Genomic DNA, 26,799 nt, shown 5'->3' with positions numbered 1-26,799 from the left:
CACACACCTGGAAAAGGCTGGCACAGATTTCTAGCTATGCCCCCCTTCTGGACAGACTATAAGGTAGTTACACTGTCACCAGATACCCCAAAGCCAGCTACTCTAAGGCTCTTGCAAGGGTACCCAATTATACTGAGAGAAATTAATATTACTATAAATGGTAATGCTGACCAAACAGCCAAGCTTTCAAGAGTGGCCACAGTGTCACCAATAGATATAAGTACTCTCAAAGGTTAAAATATTCTCAAAAGAACCAGCCACAATGAAAAGTTTAGATATATTTAATAATAAATAACAAAAGAACATGAAAATACTAAATATCTATCTATATTTATTTATTTTATTTTATTTTACATTTGTTTACCGGGCTAGTCTAGCTGGATATATGTTCATTTTCAGTAGAGGCCCGGGGAGAAAAGCTCCACACATAACAAAATAAGGCAGACAGCACAAGTTGTTAATAAAGACATACAGTAAAACAGAAATATAAATCAACTCGTTAATAATATCAAGATACATTTAGAATTCAAACAGTATAAACTGAAATACAATATTCTGTTGGTTTAAATGCAATCTTCCTAAAATAAAGGTTTTGCAAAGGAATTAGTCACAAAGCTAAGAGTTAAGGCTCAGAAGGGAAGAGAAGTAGAAGGAATATGAAGAGTAATATAAAGGGGCAGAGGCAGGAGGCAAGAAGAGAAGAGAGGAATGGAAGGAAGACAGGCAAGAGGAGGTGGGAGAGAAGGTAGATGCAGGTCAGAGCATAGAACGACAGTAAGAGAAAAGAAATCATGGTAGAGGCAAGTTTTAAGCAGTAAAGAAGGGTTAAAGGTATGGAGAGGGTGGGGAGAGAGAAGTCAGCCTGGTGTACTGCAGGAACAAAGCCAGTGGTTTTGGAAGTACATTTTAATTTGTAGTTTGAAGAGATAAGGATGAGATTAGAGTTAACTCTTTGGGCAGGGAATTCCATATTCTGCCTACAGTGTTGGTGAAAAGAGAGTCACCAGCTACGTTGTGGGCCTTTATGGGTTTGGTCATGAGTTTGCAAGAGGAACGAAGAGAGGTGAGATTATTATAAGGGAGTAACAGTTGAGAAAGTATAGGGGTATTACTAGGTTGGTAGAGTAATTTGTGGGCAATAGACAGTTGTGAGATCATAAGATAGTTTTGTAGTTCCAGCCAGCCTAATTGTTTCAAATTGAGGCAGTGATGGGTTCTAAAAGGGTTACCAGAGGCGAAGCGGGCAATGTTATTATAGCAAGTTGCTAGTTTGTTTAGGTTAGTTTTCTTAAGGTTGGTGAAGATAAGAGAGGCGTAGAAGAGAGTAGATATAAGATGGGAGCGAGCAATAGTAGCTCTGGTAGATGGTGTAAGAAATTGTTTAATACGGTATAATGATCCTATTTTTCTGTTAACTGATTTGATGGTGTTGTTGATGTGTTGGTCAAAAGAGAGAGTGTTATCAATGGTAATTCCTAGTAGTTTAGTTGTGGAGTCAGGAGAGATGACAGTGTTGTTGTTTGAGGAGATAGAGAAGTTTAGTGGAGATGTACGTGTGGTGGGGGTGAAGAGGAGAAGTTTGTTTTTTTTTAGCATTGAGAAGTAGGTACCATCTAGTAAACCATGTTTCTACAGTGTTAAACATAGTTTGAGTAAGTGAGCTTAGATCTGAAGAGGACGATGCTGAACAAATGATAGTGGAGTCATCTGCGTATTGGATGCAGGTAGCTTGAGGAATTACAGAGTGGAGATCATTAATATAGAGGGAGAAGAGGAGAGGACAAAGAATGGAGCCTTGAGGGACTCCAATAGTAATGGGGAGTAAGGAGGAGATGTGGCTATCCCAAAGAACGGCTTGTTGTCTGTTACTAAGGTAAGATGTAAACCATTTGATGGCAAGGCTATCAAATGAGAGGGATTTGAGAATGCTAATTAGAGAAGAGTGGTTGACCATGTCAAAAGCTTTTGAAAGGTCAATGAAAAGGGCAGAAGAGAATAGATTATTGTTGCGATTGTTGTTAATGGTATCTACAAAGGAAAGGAGGGCAGTGGTGGTGCTATGGTGAGGTCTAAAGCCATGTTGACAGTTAGCTAAAATATTGTGAAGAGAGAGGTATTGTACAAGTTGTTGATGAATACATTTTTCCATAATCTTTGCTAATGGAGAGAGAAGAGCAATAGGTCTGAAGTTGAAATAGTCAATAGAGTTACCTCCTTTGTGTAGAGGGATTATATGAGAGATTTTCCAGATATGAGGGATAGTTCCTTCTTGGATGGTCCTATTTATGAGTATCGAAATTGGGTAGGCAATTTCTTTGGCTGCTTTTTGCAGAAAAAGGGAAGGGAGCTTGTCAGCAGAAGGGGTACATGGTTTCAGTTTAAGGATAAGTTTGAAGATGGATGAGGTAGAGATGGGTTGTAGAGTGAAGCTGTAGGTAGTATCTACTTGGTTATTGGGAGGATAGAAGTTATTGGTGTTTAGTTGTTTAGCAAGAGATTGAATGGTTTCAGAAAAGAATGAGTTAAAAGCATTTGCAGTTAGAAGAGGGGAGTCTGGGTCAGCATTTAGAGGGGAGGGAGTTTTAGCTGTTCCTGGTGAAAGGAGTCTATTGATAGAGGACCAAAGTTGTTTAGGTTTATTTAAGTTGGTTTCTTGTAGGTTGCAGTAGTATTTTCTTTTATCTGTGAGAATAGCTTTCTTGGAAAGATTTCTAAGTTGGCGAAAGTGCAGAAAATCAGAGCTGATTCTATGGGATCTCCATTTATTCCAAATTTTATTTTTAGAGAGGATTAGTTTTTTAGTTTCATTTGTGATCCAAGGGACTGTATTAGACTTCATTCTAATAGTACGCTCAGGAGCATGTTTATCCAAGATAGAAAGGAAAGTAGAATTAAAGAATAAAACTGCTTCATTAAGTGGAAGAGTTATTAAGGGTTTCCAGTTACAAGCTCTGAGTTCGTTTTGAAATAGGTCAATTTTGAAGTGTTTAGTAGAACATATTTTTTTTATGTTAGGGAGGTGAAGATAGTCAGTCTTCTCTCTTGTAATGTAGGTTAAGCAATGGTCACTGAGATCATCAGGCATGGTCCCAACGTTATAGGTGATGTTAGCTTTGTTTATTAGAATCCAGTCTAAAATAGTCTGTTTCTTGCTTAGCTTAGTAAGCCTAGTTGTAGAGGTAATGGTTTGGGTAAAACCATTTAGGTTAATGTGAAAGGTGGCATTGTCAGAATTAATAGTATTCCAGTCGATATTTAAGTCGCCAAGAATTATAGTTTCTTGGGGGTAGTTGATGGAAACCCAACTGAGAAAGTCTTCTACAATTGGTATATTGTTTCCAGGAGGAATGTATAGGCAGATGATGTAAAGGGCTTTCTTAGCATTAAGTTGAAGTTTTGTGATGATGGCTTCTATCTTACTGTCTTGGGTTGGACAGGCTGAAAGGGTAGAGATATTAAGATGATTCTTAAACAGTATTGCTACCCCACCACCCTTACGTTTAGTACGGTCAAGCCTAAGTATATTATAGCCTGGTGGTATAATCTCAGTATCTTTAGTGGTTGCCTTTAACCAGGTTTCGAAGAGACAGAGAATGTCAAAGTTGTGAGTATCTAGGAGGGCGTGTAGGTAAGGTACTTTATTGTTTACACTTCGTATGTTAAGGTGTCCTATGTGGAGGGTATTATTGGTGAAAGGTTTGGATACAAGAGAGGAGGGGTACACGGGGCCAGGGTTGTGGTGAATGTCACCATCTTGTAAGGTACGATTAATAGGCTTAGATGTAATTTTGATTCTGAGAAAGGTTGGGGGTCTTATTTTTCTATGTGAGGATAGGGTATAGGTGAGGTGAGAGCACCTATGGTATTTGGGTAAGCGGTAGGTAAGGGTGGAGTTGGCATTAGAGAATGAAATGTGAGGAGTGTAGAAGGAAGATGTATGTGTCTGTGAGTGTTTTGGCTGAAAGAGGAGTGGGTACTCGAATAAGGTAAGGAGGTACGTTGAATAGAGAATAGTTGATAGTAGAATCAAGAGTAAAAGCAGTGTGGGTAAGTAGAGAGTCATATTTATGAGTAGGTAAGCTGGAAGTGGTTATAGGGAGCAGAAAGTAGATTAGGGGAAGTCAGGAGGAAAATATAAGTGTAAGGCATATGGAAGGATAGTATACAGGTGAATCAGTAGGAAGGAAATGTAAGGAGGAGGGATGGGTGAAATGAAGAAAGAGGTGTAATAGAGGTAGAAGAGAGAAGGTAAGTATAGGAGGAAGGCTAGTATGTAAGAGAGGTAAGTGGGAGGAGGATATGGAGTGAGAGGAGGGGAGGGGATTGGTTTGGCGGGAAAGACAGGGATAGGGCGATAGGGTAGGGGGAGGGACTAGAGGAGTATAAGGTTAGGACCCCTGGGGGTGGGTGGGAATTGGGGGTAGGGAGGGGAGTGGAGTGAGCCCGCAGGGCGAACGGAGCGGGATGCACAGAGTAGACCAAGGAGGAAGGAAAAAGTATCAGAGAAAGCTAGGTAAGTCAAGGTAAGGGAAGGTAGCCTATGGAGGAGAGGAAAACAGAGAATTAGGAGGGAGGAAAGAGAATAGAAGTAGGTAATGTGAGATAGGAAAATTAATTAAAAACAAAATACAAGCAAAATGAGTTTAAAAGGTGAGTAGGGAGAAAATCTAGTGGGCAAAAGCAGAGGAGCAGTGAGCATACACTAAGGTACTCAAAGAAGAGCCAGACCAAAGGGTGAGAGAGTGTAGGCTAGGTAGGAGAGAGGAGGGTAATATGGAGTAGAAGGGGAAGGGCTGCTGCTGGCAAGCTTAGCTGGGGCAGACAAAAAAAGTAGTAAGGTAACTTGGTTACAATCTATACATGTTGGTAATTTAGACATACGTTCTTGGTAGCTTGAGGTAGTGGGATAGCAGTAGGCACAGTCCTTAAATTTCCAGGGGTAGCCGACAGGGAGCACCCTCTTATAGGCAGGAGAGAGTTTCAATCCAGGCAAGTTACTCAAGGTGAATCAAGGGAAAGGTTCTTGGTAGCTTGAGGTAGTGGGATAGCAGTAGGCACAGTCCTTAAATTTCCAGGGGTAGCCGACGGGGAGCACCCTCTTATAGGCAGGAGAGCGTTTCAATCCAGGCAAGTTACTCAAGGTGAATCAAGGGAAAGGTTCTTGGTAGCTTGAGGTAGTGGGATAGCAGTAGGCACAGTCCTTAAATTTCCAGGGGTAGCCGACGGGGAGCACCCTCTTATAGGCAGGAGAGAGTTTCAATCCAGGCAAGTTACTCAAGGTGAATCAAGGGAAAGGTTCTTGGTAGCTTGAGGTAGTGGGATAGCAGTAGGCACAGTCCTTAAATTTCCAGGGGTAGCCGACGGGAGCACCCTCTTATAGGCAGGAGAGAGTTTCAATCCAGGCAAGTTACTCAAGGTGAATCAAGGGAAAGGTTCTTGGTAGCTTGAGGTAGTGGGATAGCAGTAGGCACAGTCCTTAAATTTCCAGGGTAGCCGACGGGGAGCACCCTCTTATAGGCAGGAGAGAGTTTCAATCCAGGCAAGGTACTCAAGGTGAATCAAGGGAAAGGTTCTTGGTAGCTTGAGGTAGTGGGATAGCAGTAGGCACAGTCCTTAAATTTCCAGGGGTAGCCGACGGGGAGCACCCTCTTATAGGCAGGAGAGAGTTTCAATCCAGGCAAGTTACTCAAGGTGAATCAAGGGAAAGGTTCTTAGTAGCTTGAGGTAGTGGGATAGCAGTAGGCACAGTCCTTAAATTTCCAGGGGTAGCCGACGGGGAGCACCCTCTTATAGGCAGGAGAGAGTTTCAATCCAGGCAAGTTACTCAAGGTGTATCAAGGGAAAGGTTCTTGGTAGCTTGAGGTAGTGGGATAGCAGTAGGCACAGTCCTTAAATTTCCAGGGGTAGCCGACGGGGAGCACCCTCTTAGAGGCAGGAGAGAGTTTCAATCCAGGCAAGTTACTTAAGGTGAATCAAGGGAAAGGTTCTTGGTAGCTTGAGGTAGTGGGATAGCAGTAGGCACAGTCCTTAAATTTCCAGGGGTAGCGGACGGGGAGCACCCTCTTATAGGCAGGAGAGAGTTTCAATCCAGGCAAGTTACTCAAGGTGAATCAAGGGAAAGGTTCTTGGTAGCTTGAGGTAGTGGGATAGCAGTAGGCACAGTCCTTAAATTTCCAGGGGTAGCCGACGGGGAGCACCCTCTTATAGGCAGGAGAGAGTTTCAATCCAGGCAAGTTACTCAAGGTGAATCAAGGGAAAGTATAGAGTAGGAGCACACAGCTAAGTGTGTACAGCAGCAGCGAGGAGAGCAGAATTAAAGATTATACAATAAACACCAGAGTTTCAATGACAGGCAATATTAAAAAATAACACAAGTGGACAGATTCACACAGTTACAGAAAAACAATACTTAACTAATCTCACTATATTTTTCTGACTGATCTAAAAAATTATCATTCCTTGATTACTTTCTAGAGTAAGGCAAAATGAAGGAGATGAGAGATCCTTCTTTGTCGGGTTACAAAAACAGAGTTTCCTGAGACTTTAGTCTCACTTAGTATTAAAACATTATTTTAGTGATGGATTATAGAATGACATCACATACTTCTGGTCATCTGACTTCTGGTTACCATGCAACCCCCCTTGGCTAGATGTCAGGATTTAGCACATAGGTGTCAATAATACACACACAGAGCCTTGCGAAGATCTGCTGCAGCTTCTGGAAGTCATAACAAATTTTCAAACCTCCACCCTTCCAGAGTAGCAATTAGTTCACCCCAATGACAATGCAGTAAGCTTAATATTACATACTTTTTGTCTCTGGCTGCACTGAGAACTATAAGATACAATCTTTATGGCCTCAATTAAGTAATTTATTTTATTACTATTTTCCAAAGTCAGGTGGATTGAGATTAACTTCTTCTCTTCCAGTATCCTCTGTTACAATATACACATTTCAGTAAATACAATAATGCATGTACATTTCTTTTTCTGTCTAGCAGGGCACACTGTTGGTATATTTTTAACACAGGCAGTTTACAAATACATTTTTAACACAAGCATCTGTACAAATCAGTTTGCTATACAAATGGTATATAATTATTTACAAAGCTGCAGCTAGCTATGCTGGGATATGTTACACATCCACTACCCTACTTCCACTGGCCTAGCTGGCAATACCTCACATCATCACAACCTCTAGCATGTTACACATACAATCCTGGTAGTTTTGGCAGGCATAATTTGGTCAGTATATACAAAAGTACATTGTTTTTTTTCTTTCTGCATTGCAGCCTGCAGATGCAAAAAAGACATTATGAGTTCATAGGTTCATAGGTTCATAGGTTGGTACTAGGATATTGGCCCTAGGGCTTATACAAGCCTAGCCATAACAATTCCCTGGCTATTTCTTCCCACAGTATTTACTTCCCTGGACCCCTGTCTAGCAGGGCGACTGATGTGATCCCCGGAGTGAATTTCCTATCTCCCATCCAATCATCAAGCTCCTTTTGAAGAGGGCCAAAGAGGTGCTCTGCTTGACATGTATGAGCACTCTATTCCAGACCCAGGGGAGTCTCTGGGTCAGGAACCTATCCCTCCAGCATGTTTTCTTCATTGTGATGACAAGGTTTAAATCCCTGGAGCATGTGTCTCTGAGGGATTGGATTTGACATGACCTTGTATGTTAAGCAGAGATCGCCTCTGAGTAGACAATATGCGACAGAGCATAGGTGGAGTTTTTTAGGCGATCAGCATAGGGCATCTGCTTTAGGCCTGTGATTCTTTTAGTGAGGTATTTCTGCAGCCTTTCCAGTTGTTGCAGATGTCTTGAGAGGTACATACCAAACATGACATTGTATTCTATAATGGGTCTAATGAGGGATGAGTACAGTGGGACAATGACCTCCTTTGTTCTGGATGAAAAGCCCTTAGTGATGAGATGTGCCACAAAGAAGGATTTCCGGACTGTTGTGGCGATGTGGTTATCAAAGGTGATACCACTGTCCACCTGTGTCCCTAAGTCTCTTATCACACTTTCGGTGTTTGGTGTACTGCCACCTATATGGTAATTCATGGGTACATGTTTTTTCCCAAAGGGGATAACTATACATTTCTTGGCATTGAGCTTGAGCCCATAGCGCTGGCACCAAGCATCTTGTTTCTGCAAGGCCCTTTTGTAGAATATCCACATCATTTGGGGATTCAATAATGGCTCCCAGTTTGCAGTCATCTGCGAACTTTGTTAGCCAGAGTCCCTTAGTGTTGGCCTGTACTTAAGAGAAGTAGATGCCAAACAAGAGCAGTCCCAGGACACTTAATTAACTTACTCAAAAAAGAAAGAGAGGGAGAACTGTTTTTGTTTTGTGAGTAAACTGTTAGACTTTGTCAACATGAATATGGAGTGGAACGTCTATGTGAAATGGTGACATTTACTAATAACAGAATGCAAAGAAATTGAGCATTAATGCTTGAAAGCAAACATATTGAAAGAAATGAAAAAAAGGCAAGCAAACGAAACCACTTGCAATAAGTGCATTTTTGTTTCTTTCATTGGATATTTCCATAGCAGTGTTTTATGCTTAGAAATACAGAAGATGTCACCACAATGATGACACTTTGTGCTTAGGAGTACTCATTCTGGAACTATAACACCTTCACTTGACAAAGTGTGGTATTTGAAAACCTTAGTGTTAACAACAGTGGTCACCTCCTTTAAGAATGGACACATGAAAGACAACTTGGATGGTGAGGTGAAACATAATGATTTGGCTTCTCAGGAGATACCTCAGGAACATAAAAGACAAAACTTCTCCAAAGCCAACTTCATGCTACTCAAGTCAGAAGTGACAAACTTCATGACACCCATGCAGATGGGAGCTGAAAGTTCAACTACTGAATCCTACACTAAGGCACTGTACGAGCATATTCACTCATGCATAAATCGTGCCATCCCAAATAGAACCAAGATGTTCTCATCCAAAAAAAAGAAGCCAATCTGGTGGTCCCCTGGTATAAACAAACTTTACAACAAAAGGAAGAAACTGTTGTAGAAAAGAGGAAAATCCCAGGATGCAAGAAACTTCCTTACCAGCCTCAGTAAGAAACTGAGATCCCTTATAAAATCCTCCAAAGCTAGTTATGAAAATAAAATTGCCAAAGATTCCAAAGACAACCACAAGGTATTCTATAACTATGTCAAGAATATAAATGGCAATGCTCAGATCTGCTCTGAGCTAAAACAGAATGGCATTAAATATAATGATCCCAAGGATATTGCCAATATCCTGGCAGATCGATTCAGTGCCAACTTCACCCCCCTCTCACCCCCTAAATGGCTCATCTCAATACCGGAAGATTGCCAAATTCCAGTAATAATGGCCACACAGGTAAAAAACGCACTCTCCAAAGCTAAAAATACAGCATCCATGGGACCAGATGACATCCCGGGCTGTGCACTACATGAACTACAATATGAAGTGGCACCTCACCTAAGTGTCATGTTTAATTATAGCTTCACCTCAGGTTTCGTGCCCACTGAGTGGCGCAGAGCTACAGTTATCCCACTCCACAAGGGGGGATCCACCTTGGATTCTGGAAACTACCGTCCCATCAATCTGACAAGCCTTATCTGCAAGGCCATGGAGCGTATTATCATGGAACTTATAAACAAAGACATTGGCAACCTTCAAACACTGGACCCCACCCAGTTTGGGTTTGTGAAGGGCCGATCTTGTCTCCTGAACCTGATTGATTTCTTCGAATCAGTCTCCAGAGCCATGGACAAGGGTAAGGTGGTCCACACAGCCTATCTAGACCTTGCCAAGGCCTTTGACACCATCCCCCACTCTGGAATCATAGATAAACTTACTAAGCTGGGCATTAATCCCTACGTCACCCAATGGGTTACTAACTGGCTTACTGACAGAACCCACACTGTAAAAGTAGCTGACTCCAAATCCAGCTCCAGACAAGTGACAAGTGGAGTACCTCAGGTTTCAGTCCTGGGACCGCTCTTGTTTGGCATCTACTTCTCTGAAGTACAGGCCAACACTAAGGGACTCTGGATAACAAAGTTCACAGATGACTGCAAACTGGGAGCCATTATTGAATCCTCAAATGATGTGGATACTCTACAAAAGGGCCTTACAGAAACAGATGCTTGGTGCCAGAGCCATGGGCTCAAGCTCAATGCCAAGAAATGTATAGTTATCCCCTTTGGGAAAAAACATGTGTCTGTGAATTACCATATAGGTGGCAGTACACTAAACATCGAAAGTGTGATAAAAGACTTAGGGACACAGGTGGACAGTGGTCTCACCTTCGATAACCACATCGCCACAACAGTCGGGAAATCCTTCTATGTGGCACACCTCATCACTAAGGGCTTTTCATCCAGAACAAAGGAGGTCATTGTCCCACTGTACTCATCCCTCATTAGACCCATTATAGAATACAATGCCCCATTTGGTATGTACCTCTCAAGACATCTGCAACAACTGGAAAGGCCGCAGAAATACCTCACTAAAAGAATCACAGGTCTAAAGCAGATGTCCTACGCTGACCGTCTTAAAAAACTCCAGCTATACTCTGTCACATATCGTCTGCTCAGAGGCAATCTTTGCTTAACATACAAGGCCATGTCAAACCCAGAGCTGTTGGACATGCTACACTTAAAGAAATCCCAATCCCTCAGAGCCACACGCTCCAGGGATCTAAACCTTGTCATCACAATAAACAAAACATACTGGAGGGATAGGTTCCTGACCCAGAGACTCCCCAGACTCTGGAATAGATTGCCCATACATGTCAAGCAGAGTGCCTCTTTGGTCCTCTTCAAAAGGAACCTTGATGATTGGATGGGAGAAAGGAAATTCACCCCGGGGATCACGTCAGTTGCCCTGCTAGACAGGGGTCCAGGGAAGTAAATAGTGTGGGAAGAAATAGCCAGGGAATTGTTATGGCTAGGCTTGTATAGGCCCTAGGGCTAATAGCCTAGTACCAACCTATGAACCTATGAACTATGAACCAATGCAGTGGATCACCAGGGGATCTTAATTCAAGGATACAATCAATCACAATAGCACTTTCCTGCAGCATTTCTTGCTTGGACATTGCCTTGCTTTATTAACTGACCATCCACTCCTGCAATGGTTGTACAATCAATGGGATGTGAATACCAAAGTATGTTGGTGAGCTTTATCACTGCAGCCATTTAATTTCACCATTAGAGATAGGCTTGGAAACAGCCACAGCAATGCAGAAGGGTTATCCTAGTCCCATAACTATTCCCATTCTATGCAGAACTGATGGTTCTATATTGGAGGCATCACTACTATGCCTCAGTGGTTATTGAAATGTCAGAAATGTTGCTTTGATGTACTGTTTATAGACTAGGCAATATGGTAAAAAGTTGAAGGCTACACATATAATCAGTATATTGTAGTACTAAATTAACTTAGAATAGTGGGAGGTTAGCATAATGGTTACGGTGTTTACCTTACAAACACAAGGTGTAAGGTTTGATTCTCACAAGGGGTAGATGGCAAGGCTTAAAATGGCCCACAAGGGCAGTTAGCCTAGTATGAACCTATGAACCAATAGCACTATAAGATATGAATTAGTGTTTTTAACAGAAGGGCTAAAAGCCCATCATGATAATTTATTTTCATTAGTTAACCAGGATAAAACCACACCAGTCACTTCTTTAATTAAGAATTCTGCACAAAGCGAGCCAGTAGGAAAACAAATACCCAAACTCAGGGATATTTTTTAAATACTACCATAATTCATTTATAAAGTTAATGGAATAATAGGTTTTGCATGAACATGCACTTCAGGGAAAAATCAGAAGCAAGAAAAATTAACATCTGGCATTATTTATTGAATCTAATCTTCAGTGATTTACCAGAAAATCAAAAACTTTACAAGGTACAGAGCAAATATTTGAAGCAAATCAGATGTCTTCGCCCACCTGCACAATGTATGCTAACCCTAACACTAACCCTGTACTTTATGTCATAAAAAAGGTTTCTGTAACACTAGTACTACAGGAGACATTTTGGCATACACCACATGCAGCAACAGATATGCACACCATTAAATCTGTCCTTTTATCTAAACTTTACTGTAACCCTAGCTTGCAAACACTGACATGTACAGTCTCAGCATCTAATGCTGAAATTTTCAGTATATCTGAAAGTTTTGGTATTAGTTTCCCAAACTCACTCTTATGTTACCTGTTTACATTTGATCTTCCTGCTTCCAACATGTTCAGCATTTAACACATGGAACACTCAGTGTAGCTTCCAAGTCAGTCATTAGTCATTGAACTGCAGATTCAACACATGAATGACACCTACACACACACACACACACACACACACACACACACACACACACACACACACACACACACACACACACACATATCTATATCTATCTATAATCTATATATGTATATATCTATATATCTATATATATATATATATATATATATATATATATATATATATATATATATATGGATCTACTTCAGTAGATCGAACTTTTACTAGTTCGAACACTGAATTAAAACCACATGAAACCAAACATCCATAGCAGGGGGGCTATGCCCCTGCCCTCCCACACCCCTCTTACTTAAATATACCAACTCCGAGATCACACTACATTGCGGAAATGGGAAATCTTCCCTTTCTGCTCTGTACGGAGATCTCCATTCAGTCAGATCGGACTTGTGCAAGTTCAAACATATGGTCTCGGCCATATGTGGTTCAAACTTATAAGCGTTTGATCTACTGAAGGGGGCCCATATATACATATGGATCTATTTTGCTCCATCAAAATCCCACTTAATCGAAACTCACTTACCCTTTCCCAGTTCTTCGAAACTTCACATTAATGAAAGCATGGACTACCGACATCCTTTCCCTGTGAAAGGAACCACTTGGCCATCATGGTGAACTTTGCCCTTTCTGCAATGAAGTACGATCTCAGAGTTGGAAAATTTAGGTGGGGGGGTGTGGAGGGCAAAGCCCCCCCTCATGGGGGGTGTGGCGGTTGAAGCTTCCCACTTTGCTGTGGTTAGATTTGGTCTGTGCGGGTTTTTTTCTCATGGTGGCCAAGTGGTTCCTTTCTCAGGGAAAGGATGTCGGCAGTCCGTGCTTTTGTTAAAGTGAAGTTTCAAACAAATGGGAACAGTAAGTGAGTTTCGATTAATTGGAATTTTGATGGATCAAAGTAGATCCATGTATATATATATATATATATATATATATATATATATATATATATATATATATATATATATATATATATATATATATATATATGTGTGTGTGTGTGTGTGTGTGTGTGTGTGTGTATGTATATATATATATATATATATATATATATATATATATATATATATATATATATATATAATATATATATATATATTTATATATATATTTATATGTGTGTGTATATAGATATATATATATATATATATATATATATATATATATATATATATATATATATATATACGAAACCAAGAACCAACCTCCACAACGAACCAAAAATAAAAAATTAGGAAAACGAATCCAGGCCAACACAGGTTTATTAACAAACAGACAAATGTTTACCTAGTTTTCATCCACAAGGGGACTTCTTCAGAATGCTGAAGTCACAATTAAAACCATATATATATGCAACCACAATCAATCCAATTATACAATTAAACAAAAAATTGATCATCCTTAAAGATATACACAATATATATATATAGACACACACACACACACACACACACACACACACACACACACACACATATATATGGGGTGTTTCGGCAATTCACTGAAATACCATTTAACTGAAAAACAATTTACTTAGTCAAAATGTTTGAAAGACCATTTAATTGAATTAAAAAAACTGAACTGTGATACAGTCAAAAGTGCCTCTGCGCTCCCTTACCTAAATATATTAACTCTACAGTTGCACATCTGTGCAGAAAAGTGAAAGTACTATACACAGGCAATTATTGCCAATTTATAGGTTACCACAAGCACCCCTTAAAGCTTCTTCATACTCTTCTGTATAGTTTTGCTTTGCATATGGATTCATTGAGTTGTCATTCTGTGAAATGGTCACTCAATCAAATTAATGATGCATATATGTATAACATGTATATCGATATCTATATCTATCTATATATATATATATATATATATATATATATATATATATATATATATATGTGTGTGTGTGTGTGTGTGTGTATGTGTGTATGTGTATATATATGTATATATCTATCTATATATATATATATATATATATATATATATATATATATATATATATATATATATATATCTTTATGGGTCTACTTGATATTAACGAAATGTCAGTAGACTGACTTTCATATCACTGAGGCAACAACGCAGAAAATCCAAAACCCTGAAACCCTACAAAGCCAGCTATCAAAAAATTTACCCAATGTACAACGTACCTGTCACATAACCCATCAATAAAACCAAAATTCATCCAATATAAACACTGCCCTGTTAAATAAAATGAACTACAAAACTACCGAACTGTCCTCCAAACCCTGCCCACAAACCAATGGGCGCTTGAAAATAACAAATCCCACTGAATATTCATGTGGGTGCCCTGCAAAAATATGCAGTGGAGATTTGTAATAACAAGAATCACAAACACTTAAATTTAAAATGTTATATTTTAACCCCAAACCCCCTGCAAATTAAATATACCAACTCCGAGATCACACTACAGTCCGGAAATGAGTGGATTTTTTGTTTCTCTCAGCTTGGAGTCGGTATTTCAATCATTCAGTCATCTGAACATCGGCATAGTGTAGTTTCAATTATAGAAACTTCGCTCTTTTCATCTCTGTGATATGAAAATCGGTCTACTCGCATTTCGGTAATGTCAAGTAGACTCATATATCTATATATATATATATATATATATATATATATATCTATCTATATATATATATATATATATATATATATATATATATATAGATATATATATATATATATATATATATATATATTTATACAGTTCCCCTTCGGTAGCGTGCCATGCATATTAATGTAGGAGCATTACTGAGAGAGAGGCATGTAACACGGTTACTGAATCAGTGTAGGGAGTGTGTTACTGTGTCCGGAGATAAGTAACCCACCCCCTGCACTGTCAAGTGAAGTAAAGCAACGTATGGGTAGGTATTTAAATATTACTTTATTGCCTTTTTATATTTTGAATACTGTGGTTTGTTTTCTTTACCTTGTGTTTTACTTGCATTCTGTTTTAACTGCATATTCAAACTTCAAAAGAGACCACAGCTCTGTCTCTTCTGAGTGAGGCAGAAATTTTTTTTCCTACCCTCCCACCCAGTTACAGTTGTCTTGTTAAATACCACTGTCTTTCTAGTTGCCTGCCTCTTATGTTAATCTGACCATATATCTCATTTCTTCTCTGCTTTCACTGGCTTGTGAAATTTGAAATCACTCCCCTTCAACTATTTAAATTTATTGGCCATCCTACTGTATTCCATAGTACCAGAATACAAAAGTGACCACCCCTTTCAATCCATCTTGTTGTTTTAAAAATAGTAGCTCTCCACAAAAACTTAACTTTTTAAACAGGTAAAATGTAAGTTACCTACTTTCACATCTAACTTCTCTAGTGCACACCGCAGTGTGCATTTTTTTCATCTTACCTTTAAGCATCCCTGTGACTAGCACTTGTTCTAATACCTCCTGGAAAGCACTAGGAAGCATTAAGCTGATACAAGCACTCAACTCTCCTTGTTAATAAGAAGAAATGAATCACAGGCACTAAAAAGCCTATAACTGCAAAGTACCTTGCTAAGGTTGCTAAGGTAAGGGAAAACAGCTCCTGTACATTCTTTACAAAAAAAAAAAAAGGCACCAAACCAGGCATGTCCAAGGGTCATCATCCGGTGATTTCTCCTGTCCACCTGGTGAATCTGGGCATACTGGGGCAATGCAGCAATTGCCTCATGTACACAGACAAACCTCTCCTCCTACCACCCAACACTACAACCTGTGAGAGATGCACTTACATAGCCAAAATGGAAGCAAAGCTCTCTCCACCCAAGATTGTGCTAGACAGTGAAGAGGAGAAGGTTAACACCCACAATACATCTCAAGCAACACATAGCCCTTCTAAACCCACACCACCAACACCCACATATAGCAACACTAAATCCACATATGCAGAGGCCCTTAACTGTAACCTCCCCAAGCAACAAGGACCTCTGAAGCTGAAATGCAAACAAACACCAATCACAACCAAAGTGTCACATAGCTCACAACACCAGTGTGTCTCCCAGCAAAAGCCCCTAAGGAAAGACAATGTACCTAACACTTTAGTCATAGGTGTCTCTATAGTCCGGCACACTGATGTCCCACTCACCAGGTTGAACAAGGAGAAAATTACAGTAGTAGATACTCTGCTGTCCAGCAGCTACAGGCATGCCTCTCAACTATGCCTGCTTTGAATTACATCACAGCTGTGGCCTTCTCACTCCCTCCTACAGCAGTTGGCTCCTGTACGACTTCTACTAGATTATATGGTAGACATATTGTCAGGAAGGGAGGGTGGACACAGCTGTCATATCATATGATATACAGTCATTCAGCACCTCTCAGTCTGTGAATGTCACACAGGAATAGGTCAGACATTGTAAAAGTGTCCATGACTGTCCCTGATGTACTCTTGCTAGGTCACAGTTTAGTTGATATTCGTATATCATTGCTTGAGAGCTATGGCTAACATACCTGGCAACCCCCTACAGCAGGAAGTCAGGTCATAGCCAGTATTACTGGGGGGACACAGGCCAAGCCTCTGCAACTAAGTGTAAATATTGGTCATACGAAGTAAGAGTATGAATAGAGTGACAGATATTACTGTAGCATAACTGTTTTCTGAGGGTTCTGGTGTGTGACAGCCAGATTCACCATATTCTGAGAACAACCATCAATTATTGGCCAACTGCCTGCCAGATATTCACAGGTGTCTGCCAAAAGGACTACATACATCAGGCCCATGTACACGTATGGCAAACATCTGTGTACTGGAGATGTATGATGCCTACAGGGAGGTTAAACTACAGCAGGTTTGCCACACGTGTATGTGGGCACATATGGCAAACATCTGTGTACTGGACATGTATGATGCCTACAGGGAGGCTAGACTACAGCAGTTTTGCACTGCTGTCTGTCATTGTGGCACAATGATGTTACTGGACTGTCCGCACATACATGTAATAACAAACACCTATGTATCTGACAGTGGCCGTATGACATAGTAGTGGGACTGTGCCCACAGGGGACACACCACAGTAGATAGCATTGATGGGTGTGGAGTCATACAGCACACTCTGTCATGGCACATAGGGACTTAGGGACATAAACAGTATTGCTATTATGTTGATGATAGTGACATACACAGTGTGTTGATAGACTGCAGGGTATGGCGTGGGAGGTAGCAGTGGACAGTGCAGGGCAATCTGGATGTGCAGGGTCTGTACATAGTAGATATCAACATATCTGGTCCTGTGATGTGTTCCTCCTCTTGTTGTCTTTCAGAAAGAATGTATAGAAGGAGGCACCCGCCATTTTCAGAGGCTGAAAATAATGTCATCCTGGATGGCCTCAGACTGCATCATGGCATTCTGCTGTCCAGGACTCACCACAATTGTGACCAACATGCAGCACTGTGGGTTGACTTTGTCACAGCAGTTAACAATGTAGGGCTACAGGACAGAATCTATGAGCAGGTCGACACTGGGCCACAGATATGGTCGATGTTGCACAGCAAAGGGCTGCCGCTGTGGCCAGGGACCATGTTGCCGCCGGTGGAGGGCCTGCAGTGGAACAACCACTCTTTGCCACAGAGGAATTCCTGGCAAACTTAGGAACAACCACCAGCCCCCAAGCATCCATCACCCCATACATCATGGAGGTGAATACCACAGCATCCCCTGCAGAGGAGCGTCCAGGTAAGCCTCCTGTGTTCATCAGTGTAATACTGTATTAGCCATTGTTGCAGCCTCTGCATACAAGTAAATGAGTGTCAGGTGTATCTGCATTGGGGGGGTGGTTTGGTTTTAATGCACAGTTGTGCACACATTCTCAAAATGTCAGCAATGTAGGTAGTATCACAGGCACAGCTGTTATGCTTAGCCAGAGTACAATACTTGTATGTTAGCTTTTGGAGGGGTTAACTGACATGCTTTGAATGGATAATCACAGTTGTGTATTTGCAGAAGCAGTAATACATATGCACTTATTTTTGAGGAGGTCTATGTAATTTCCTGTACAGGAGGCAATCACTCACAGATGCCTGTTCACACACAATATGGATATGGTACATACATGAGGGAGTGACACTAGAAATGGCATAGTATGCTCAAGACGGGTGCACTCTGTTTTAGGTGTAGGTCTATTACATTCACTGACATATTGCTTATCACACAGGTGTATAGTTCTGGCAACATTAACCAGACGTAGCTTCAGTACATGTTATAAAGGGCCTGTCTTGTCTGTGTATATTGTAGCCTGCTTGTGTGTTGTGCATGGAATTGGAAATAAGAGTGGTATATGTAACACAGTTGTGACTCCTCACCTGTATGTGTATGTGTGTGGATTACCATACATAATAGTGCAGGTAGTAATGTAGTTATTTTGTCTTGCTCCTCACAGGTGACCGTGGAGGTTGGAGTGTGTCCCCCTCACAACCTGATTTCAGTGTCTCATTGGACTCTGATGATGATGGTGGCCATAGTGAGGCACAGGTGGGGTTGTTGGGGGGCTGAATCTGTCCCATGGGTTAACATCCCACTTCCTCCCCCATTGTCCCTGCACACAGTTAGTATGCCTACACATACCCAGTCCACTGGGGCCACAGATATTGGACAGTCAGAGTGTGGTGGCATGGAACAGGAGAGTGTGGCAAATATGGCATCAGTGAGTGTAGACACTAGCCATAGCCAGAGAGCTGGTGAGATCCCACACAGGCAGAATGACAGGGATGCTCAAAGGAGAACTGCTGCCTATCCATCACCTGTCACAGGTGTCACATCACAGATCACTTGACGCATGTTTTGGTCTGTCATGGAGGCACAGGCACATTCCGAATGCAACACCAGATGGATACTCAGGATCATGGATGCATCACCGTCTGACATCCGTGACTCCCTCTACCACATTGGTGATGCCATGCATCATATCACTGATGTAATGGACAGACGGTGGGGTGAGACACTGTCAGTCCTTGACCGCCCATTTTCTGCACTAGAACATGTGGTGGGAGTAAGGCATTGGACACATGGTTGGAGGTCAGCAACAATATCTGCTGAGAGTCCAAGTGAGCATGCACACTCAAGCTCTTGTAGTGGGATTATCTCCAGCACTACAAAAGGGAGGGTGCTGCCCACACCACAGCATGGCAGGCCATGGGCACATGGTCCTAGGTGGTCCAGTGAGGGACATGAGCCTAGCAGACACCATTCACCATCAGTGACTAGTACCAACTCTGAGCATGGTGGTGCCAGTGCCACTCCTGGCAGAGTCAGTTCCCATGTTCCTGGCCAGAGATGGTGGACTTTCCATTCTGCCATGTGCGGTCCACAGCTGTCCAATATACACATGTGCAGGGCTAGCACATGGCTTGACTGTGAACATGCACACACTCAAACATCACTGTCATATGCAGGTCACCAACAGATACACACTGCACCTCTCCATGACCCAGCTGACCAGCACTCCTTCCTGACTCACACACATGATATCAACTGTTTGGCACAGCCTAGGCATCTGCCACCCCCACACCCTGTGCATGTGATGATACCTGTGCCACATCCCTGCCATCTATACCATCAATGCAGGTACATGCAGATATGTGTCTGATGCACAGGGTGACTACATTACATGACATTTTGTAGTGCGGTAGTGTTATGCCATGACAGGTGCTGTATGCTAGCATGTGTCATGAGTACATATCAGAGTGTTTGTACCTTTGTTGCATGATGTTAGATTGGCAGTTGTGTTGAAGACTGACAGGTGTCTCTCAGAACCTTTTATGTTTCTGTTCCAGGGGTCTGAGTGGCTAACTTATGGAGACTTGGCGTCAATACAGTGGCTCAGGATGGCATGTCAGCAAAGCGGAAATATGACATCAGCAAGGTACGGCTGTATATGTGCATGGTTACCTAGGTGTGTATGTGTAGAACAATGTGTCAGGGAAATGTGGGTGGACAGCATAATCCAGCATCCATACCCTGTGACAAGGCATGGTACCCTTGATAGTTGTCACCAGAGTGTTCTGTACCTACAAATGAAGGTGGTGGCAGATAGCATTTATGCCTAGGCAGATGTGGGCTATTAGGGCCAGCAGCTACTCACAAGGCCTTAAAGTGTATAACCATTGCACACAGATAGGCACACTGCTGCAAGGGGGGTACATTCACACACACACACACACACACACACACACACACACACACACACACACACACACACACACACACACACACACACACACACACACACACTTGCCCTTATTGAGATTAGAACCCTGACCTATCTAGTAGTATACACTATAGCATTTAGTGCTTATCGCATGCGCCATGGAGCTTATCAGTTTTGACAGTGGCTGCCAGTGCTGTTAAGGTGGATGACATCAGCAGGCCTTGTAAAGGAGATCAATGGGAGGGCTGATAGGTAGGCACAGGGCCTTAAAATGTATAACCATTGCACACAGATGCAAGGAGATATATTTACACACATACACCCGCACACACACACACACACACACACACACACACACACACACACACACACACACACACACACACACAGATACACACACACACACACACACACACAGATACACACACACACACACACACACACACACACACACACACACACAGATACACACACACACACACACACACACACACACACACACACACACACACACACACACACACACACATATATATATATAATATATAGATACACACACACACAGACACATGCACACACGCACACACAGTTGTCCTTATTGAGATTAGAACCCTGACCTATCTAGTGGTATACCTTATAGCACTAAGCACTTATTGCATGAGCCACAGACCTTACCTGTTTTGAGATTATCTGCCAGTGCTGTTAAGCTGGATGACATCAGCAGCTGTTGACAAGGAGGCCAATGTTGTGGAGGACACTTGTCGCAGGGCCATAAAATGATTGCTCATTGCACAGACATAGGCCTGCTGGGCATTTCTGTACTGCTGTATGGGAAATATCTACTATTAGTTGCACATGCCACCGGTTACATTTGGTGTAGATGTGGCTGCAGCCACAGTACTTGTGGGCTATGCAAAATGGCCTTGTGTTACACAGCCTGTTTGGACTGCAGAATGAGCCTACTTTATGCTGTTACTGTATCTAGTGTTGTAGCAGTGGGGCACCTGCTAATACCCCTGCTATGTATGTACAGGTACCGCCATCTCCACTTCTGGCCGTTTGCAGTTTGCTAGGTGGAGAATTGGCTAGTGACAATATGGCATATATATATATATATATATATATATATATATATATATATATATAAATATATGTGTGTATGTATATATATATATATATATATATATATATATATATATATATATATATATTACTTCTATATATATATATATATATATATATATATATATATATATATATATATATATATATAAATATAAATATATATATATATATATATGTGTGTGTGTGTGTGTATATATATATATATATATATATATATATATATATATATATATATATATATATATATATATATATATGTATATGCCATAGATAATGGTAATCATGTCTGAGGGGGTTAGGGAGAGACAAATACATATACATAGCTGTCTGTATGCACAGAGATATTTTCACAACTCAGTTCTTTAGGCAGATGAGGCATCAGACATGAGCTGAAATTAGCTAAGTGTCGGAGCATGCCCAGTGTGACTGTCAGTACTTACAAGGTGACTCCAGGGCAGACCTACCTGTACTCCAGTCTGGGATTTTGTGTGCTACAGCCAGATGTCTGCTGCACCTGATTCAACAGTCCAACACCTCCCTGATATTATGTCCAAGATATTCCCTGGGTGTGTGCTGAATGTAATATATGATTCATACCTAGCGACTGTACAGATTGTAATAGACTGTAGAGGGTTTTGCATCATATGTATGGTATGTTTTACATAGCATTGTGACTTTTCTGGTACATCAGTGATAAATCATTATAGATTGATGTTAGGAACTGATGACAGGCATTTGATTTACTGACTCCATACACACTAGGGAACCCATGCTACTGCACAACCTGTTATTCTCTCCACTTTCTACATTTATCTGGCCACTAGTTTTATTTATTTTATTTTATTTTTATTTAACATTTGTTAACTGGGAAAGTCTGACTTAGAACAAAGCCAATTTTCAGCAGAGGCCCGGGGAGAAACGCTCCAAATGCATGTCTTTGTAACATGGGGGGAACCTAGAGCACCTAGAGGAAACCCACACGAATGCAGGGAAGACATGCAGACTCTGCACAGAAGGCATCCCAGCCGAGAATCGAACCGGAGAACCTCTTGCTGTGAGGCGACAATGCTACCGTTGTACCACTGTGCCGTCCTTAGTAGTTAATCATTCTCCTTATATTTGGGCCTTTGTCCCACTCCTGTTCATGGCTTTGTCCATATTTCCTGCTCTAAGTGGTTGTAGGTATCCTGTAACTAGGGTACATGATGTAACACCACACACAGGGTTACAGTCATCACACCTCTGACTGTACATGTTTTGCAGGATGTCCTGTGTTCTACCCCATATATTTGCTCTGCTCCTCAGAAAGTTGCATTTTTCTGGTAATATACTACGAAATGGTGCCCACTGAATTGTTGTCTGCACTGACAGTTACGTGATGGCCTTTACATCCTATTGCTACTCCAACTTGTTACAACTTGCTGTTATACTAGCCACCTACTAGGTTATATAGAGCATGAATAATGTCTGTAGGCTTGGCCCTCTGTCCCTCCATTGTCTCTGGCTTTGTCCAGCATTCTTGCAGTAACAGATTGTGACATATTGACAGTCTGTGGGACTTCTACCACAGGAGTACCTCACATGCAAAACTGTATGTGTAGCCAGCTTCAAACCATGAACACCATCAACCATGCTAATGTACTTAGCCCACTGAGCCAAATCAGCCACCAGAAAGTGAAGCTTAATTCCTGACAGTATCAACAGCAGACAGACATATACACTTTGACCCCTGCATATTGTGGTAAATAGGACATGTAGCCAGGTTGTTTGGGACAGCCCTGGGATTGTGTGGTCTGCTGATATATCCTTGCAAACATACTCTGTTACTGCAGTTGTATGTGAACACTGATGTGTTGGGTGTAGGGGACTGTAGCATTGAGAGTCATGCGTCTGCCCTATGACCCCGCTGTTTGGCAATTCCCTTACATACTGCAGTGGGTTTTGCTGCCTTGTGGCCTACTGCATATTATGGGGCAGTCACTACTGGACAAAGTACCTGTTGTCCCACACAGCTGTTTGTTCTCTGCAAGTAGCCCAGTTGCTCACTCTATTCCCTTGCATAAATGCAGCAGGTCCATTCGTAAATTTGTTGTAAAGGAGAGTGACTTACCTTGTGCATGCAGTAGTTAAGATATCTATGTTTCAGGGCTGACTCTGTCTGATGTACGCAGTACACAGCCAATACATGGCAAGGTACAGGTTGTGTGGTGTGGCTGGCATCCTTTTTACTATGTATGCGAGTCAGAGTAAGGAGTTAGTCCCTAGGACTCAAAGTTGTCAGTGCATGTGCTATGCATTGCTTCTTTGCCAAGGTCAGGGCATACTGGGCATGCCTATGTCTGCCTACAGGGACAGCCTCAGTGGGTTCCTCCTCCAAGTCCCCCTGTGAGTGTGGCTGTGGGGGCCTTTGGCACTGGTGGAGGGGCTGTGTGTCCCTTCCCTCTGATGATCCTGCGCAGATGTTTCCACAGGATCATATTGTATAGCATGGCACATACTGTGAAATTCTGTGCACATGTGGCTGGAGAGTACTGCAAAGCTTCACCACATATATCAAGGCACCAGAACCATGACTTGAGCAGTCTAGACACATGCTCTGTGATGTTCCTAGTTTGTGTGTGTGCCTCATTATGGCATTCTTTGATAGGTGTATGTGCATTTCTGATGGGTATCATCATCTCCAGTTCCACTGCACAGTCAGCATTCTCCAGTAGATGGCCATATGGGATGTCCCCCCTGGCAAACATGTGGTACAGCTGTGATGAGTGTCAGATATCGGAGTCATGATAACTGCCAGGGCTGCCAGCACACACATTCATAATGATGCCCTGGGCATTGCACATGACCTGGCAGTTGATGGAGTGATACCCCTTGCGGTTGATGTAGACTCTACCCTTCTCACAGGGCGGTGCTTTAATGTATACATGAGTACAGTCTATGGCACCCAGTACCTCAGGGTAGTGTGCTACATGGTAGAAGAGATGCATAGTGCTGGCCCTCTCCTCAGGGATGTGGGGTAAATAAATGTGCTCACTGACATGTGTTTGCATGACAGCCAGGAAATGGTGGAGTCCCCTGGATGCAGATGCCTGTGAGACCCCCATCATGTCCCCAGTTGGTCTTTGAAAAGTATCTGTAGCTACTATTCTAAGGGCTACACATACTTTTGTCTCCACTGGGATGGGTTCTTCTCTGTTGGCTCTGAGTCTGAGTTGAGGGTGGCAGAGATCAGTGCGTTCTTGTAGTATGTCCCTGTCCACCCTGTAGCACTCTACAGTTTCCAGCTCATGTAGCTCCTGGAAGGTTACCCTGGGCATGAACACTCTTCTCCTTCTCAGTCTAGGCCTGTTGTCAGTGGCAGCATCAGCAGTGACCTCAGCCTCTAACACATACAGATGAAGCAGAGCAGCAGCAGCCCCTAGCATTCTGTCAGTTAAAATTCCCAAGTCTGTACTGCAGTGGTGCAGAGTGTGGGGGGGAAATCAGATTGTAGGGAGTATACATACTTTATAGTTTTCTGCTGCAGGTGCAGCCTGTGTGATAGGCTAAATATGATGCATTCTACCTGGCAGAGGGTTTTGAATGGGCCAGTGTAAGTGGAGCAGGGGTTATCTGTACTTTGTACATGATTCGCTTTCCCAGGCAATTTCTTTCTTTTTTTCTTTTTAAACTGCCTTCCCTGCTAAGCACTGCGGCATGTCGCACAAACCCGTGGCGCAGGTATAAACACTGTTCAGCAGTCTGGACACCTTCCCCCATGTATGTGCATGTTTAGCATAGCTCAAACCAGCTAAAACATGTGTCCCACAGCTAAACAAAGCTTAGCAACACTGGACACACACCCCTGATTAGCTGAGTGGTGCCCCACACAAACGGCTGCCGCTGAGCTCCAGTCTGCTTAAGCATATAGTGATCCTCCCCTTTTGATGTCAGCTAGCTCTGCTATGGACACCAATATGGTTCTGGGGCTACACAGATTTTTTCTGCAGACACAGTAGCCTATTTTTGCTATTCAGTAACCCCGGCTCATTTGCATACAGATCCGTGCACACAACCTGGATACTTCACTATTCCAGAGCCTTCATCCTTAGCAACCACTGAAATCTACCATTGTACATACTGCATACAGTGCCCTATAATGTATTATCCTCACATATTTCTTATTTTTTTGTTTTTATACTTTTTAATATTTTTTTTTGCATAACGGCACGTTTGCGAGCTGCTGCAGGCTGTGCAAACGTAATATGGGCGTTAAAAAAAAATGATTTATTACATTATTTTATGTGAGTTTCTGGATGCACAGGGAATAGTTTTGCATATAACTATGCCTATTATGCAATTCCTGACCTTCTAAATGGGCTTTTACAGCACCTGTTACATTTTTATTTTTTTCTACACAGACATTTTCCATGTATACTTTGGACACCAACACGGGGTCTGCAGGAATACCTATCTGCTTGCTGGATCACTCCAGCACCCTCATTTACATGCAGTTCACCTGCTTATGAAGTGATTTGCATGACATGGACACTACTGTGTCTGCAAGCTCATGCACACTCCTCAGCAATGTTTACTGGATTGCACAGAGCCTTACTTCCATGTTAGCTCCATACCACTATGCCTATACAGAAAATCACTCCATGTAGGCTTTATTGAATTCCCCTATATTTATATACACACAACTGAAAAAAAAACAATTGAACACACAATCACCCACGCAATCAAATGAAACACACTCCATCCCTGCACGCAATATATACTATACTTACCCCTAACTAAAACTACCATGCTCTAATTTTCAAAAGGACAGACACGGCAATCACACACTTTATCAACTTTAAATTTAGGAATCCGATAACATCCAAAATAGCATAATATATAATTGGCTTCCTAACTCTTTCCACTAAGTATAAAAGCACACATCAACACACACACACACACACACACACACACACACACACACACACACACACACACACACACACACACACACACACACACACACACACACACACACACACACACACACACACACACACACACACACACACACACACACACACACACACACACACACACACACACACACACACACACACACACACACACACACACACACTCCACTCAATTTAAAATTCGGAGAAATGCTAGGAAAGTGTGTGTGTGTGTG

This window comes from Protopterus annectens, chromosome 2.part1, assembly GCF_019279795.1.
Source record: "Protopterus annectens isolate FY-2018-M chromosome 2.part1, PAN1.0, whole genome shotgun sequence".
In the NCBI taxonomy this organism is placed as follows: Eukaryota; Metazoa; Chordata; order Ceratodontiformes; family Protopteridae; genus Protopterus; species Protopterus annectens.
This window is presented reverse-complemented; position numbering follows the sequence as displayed.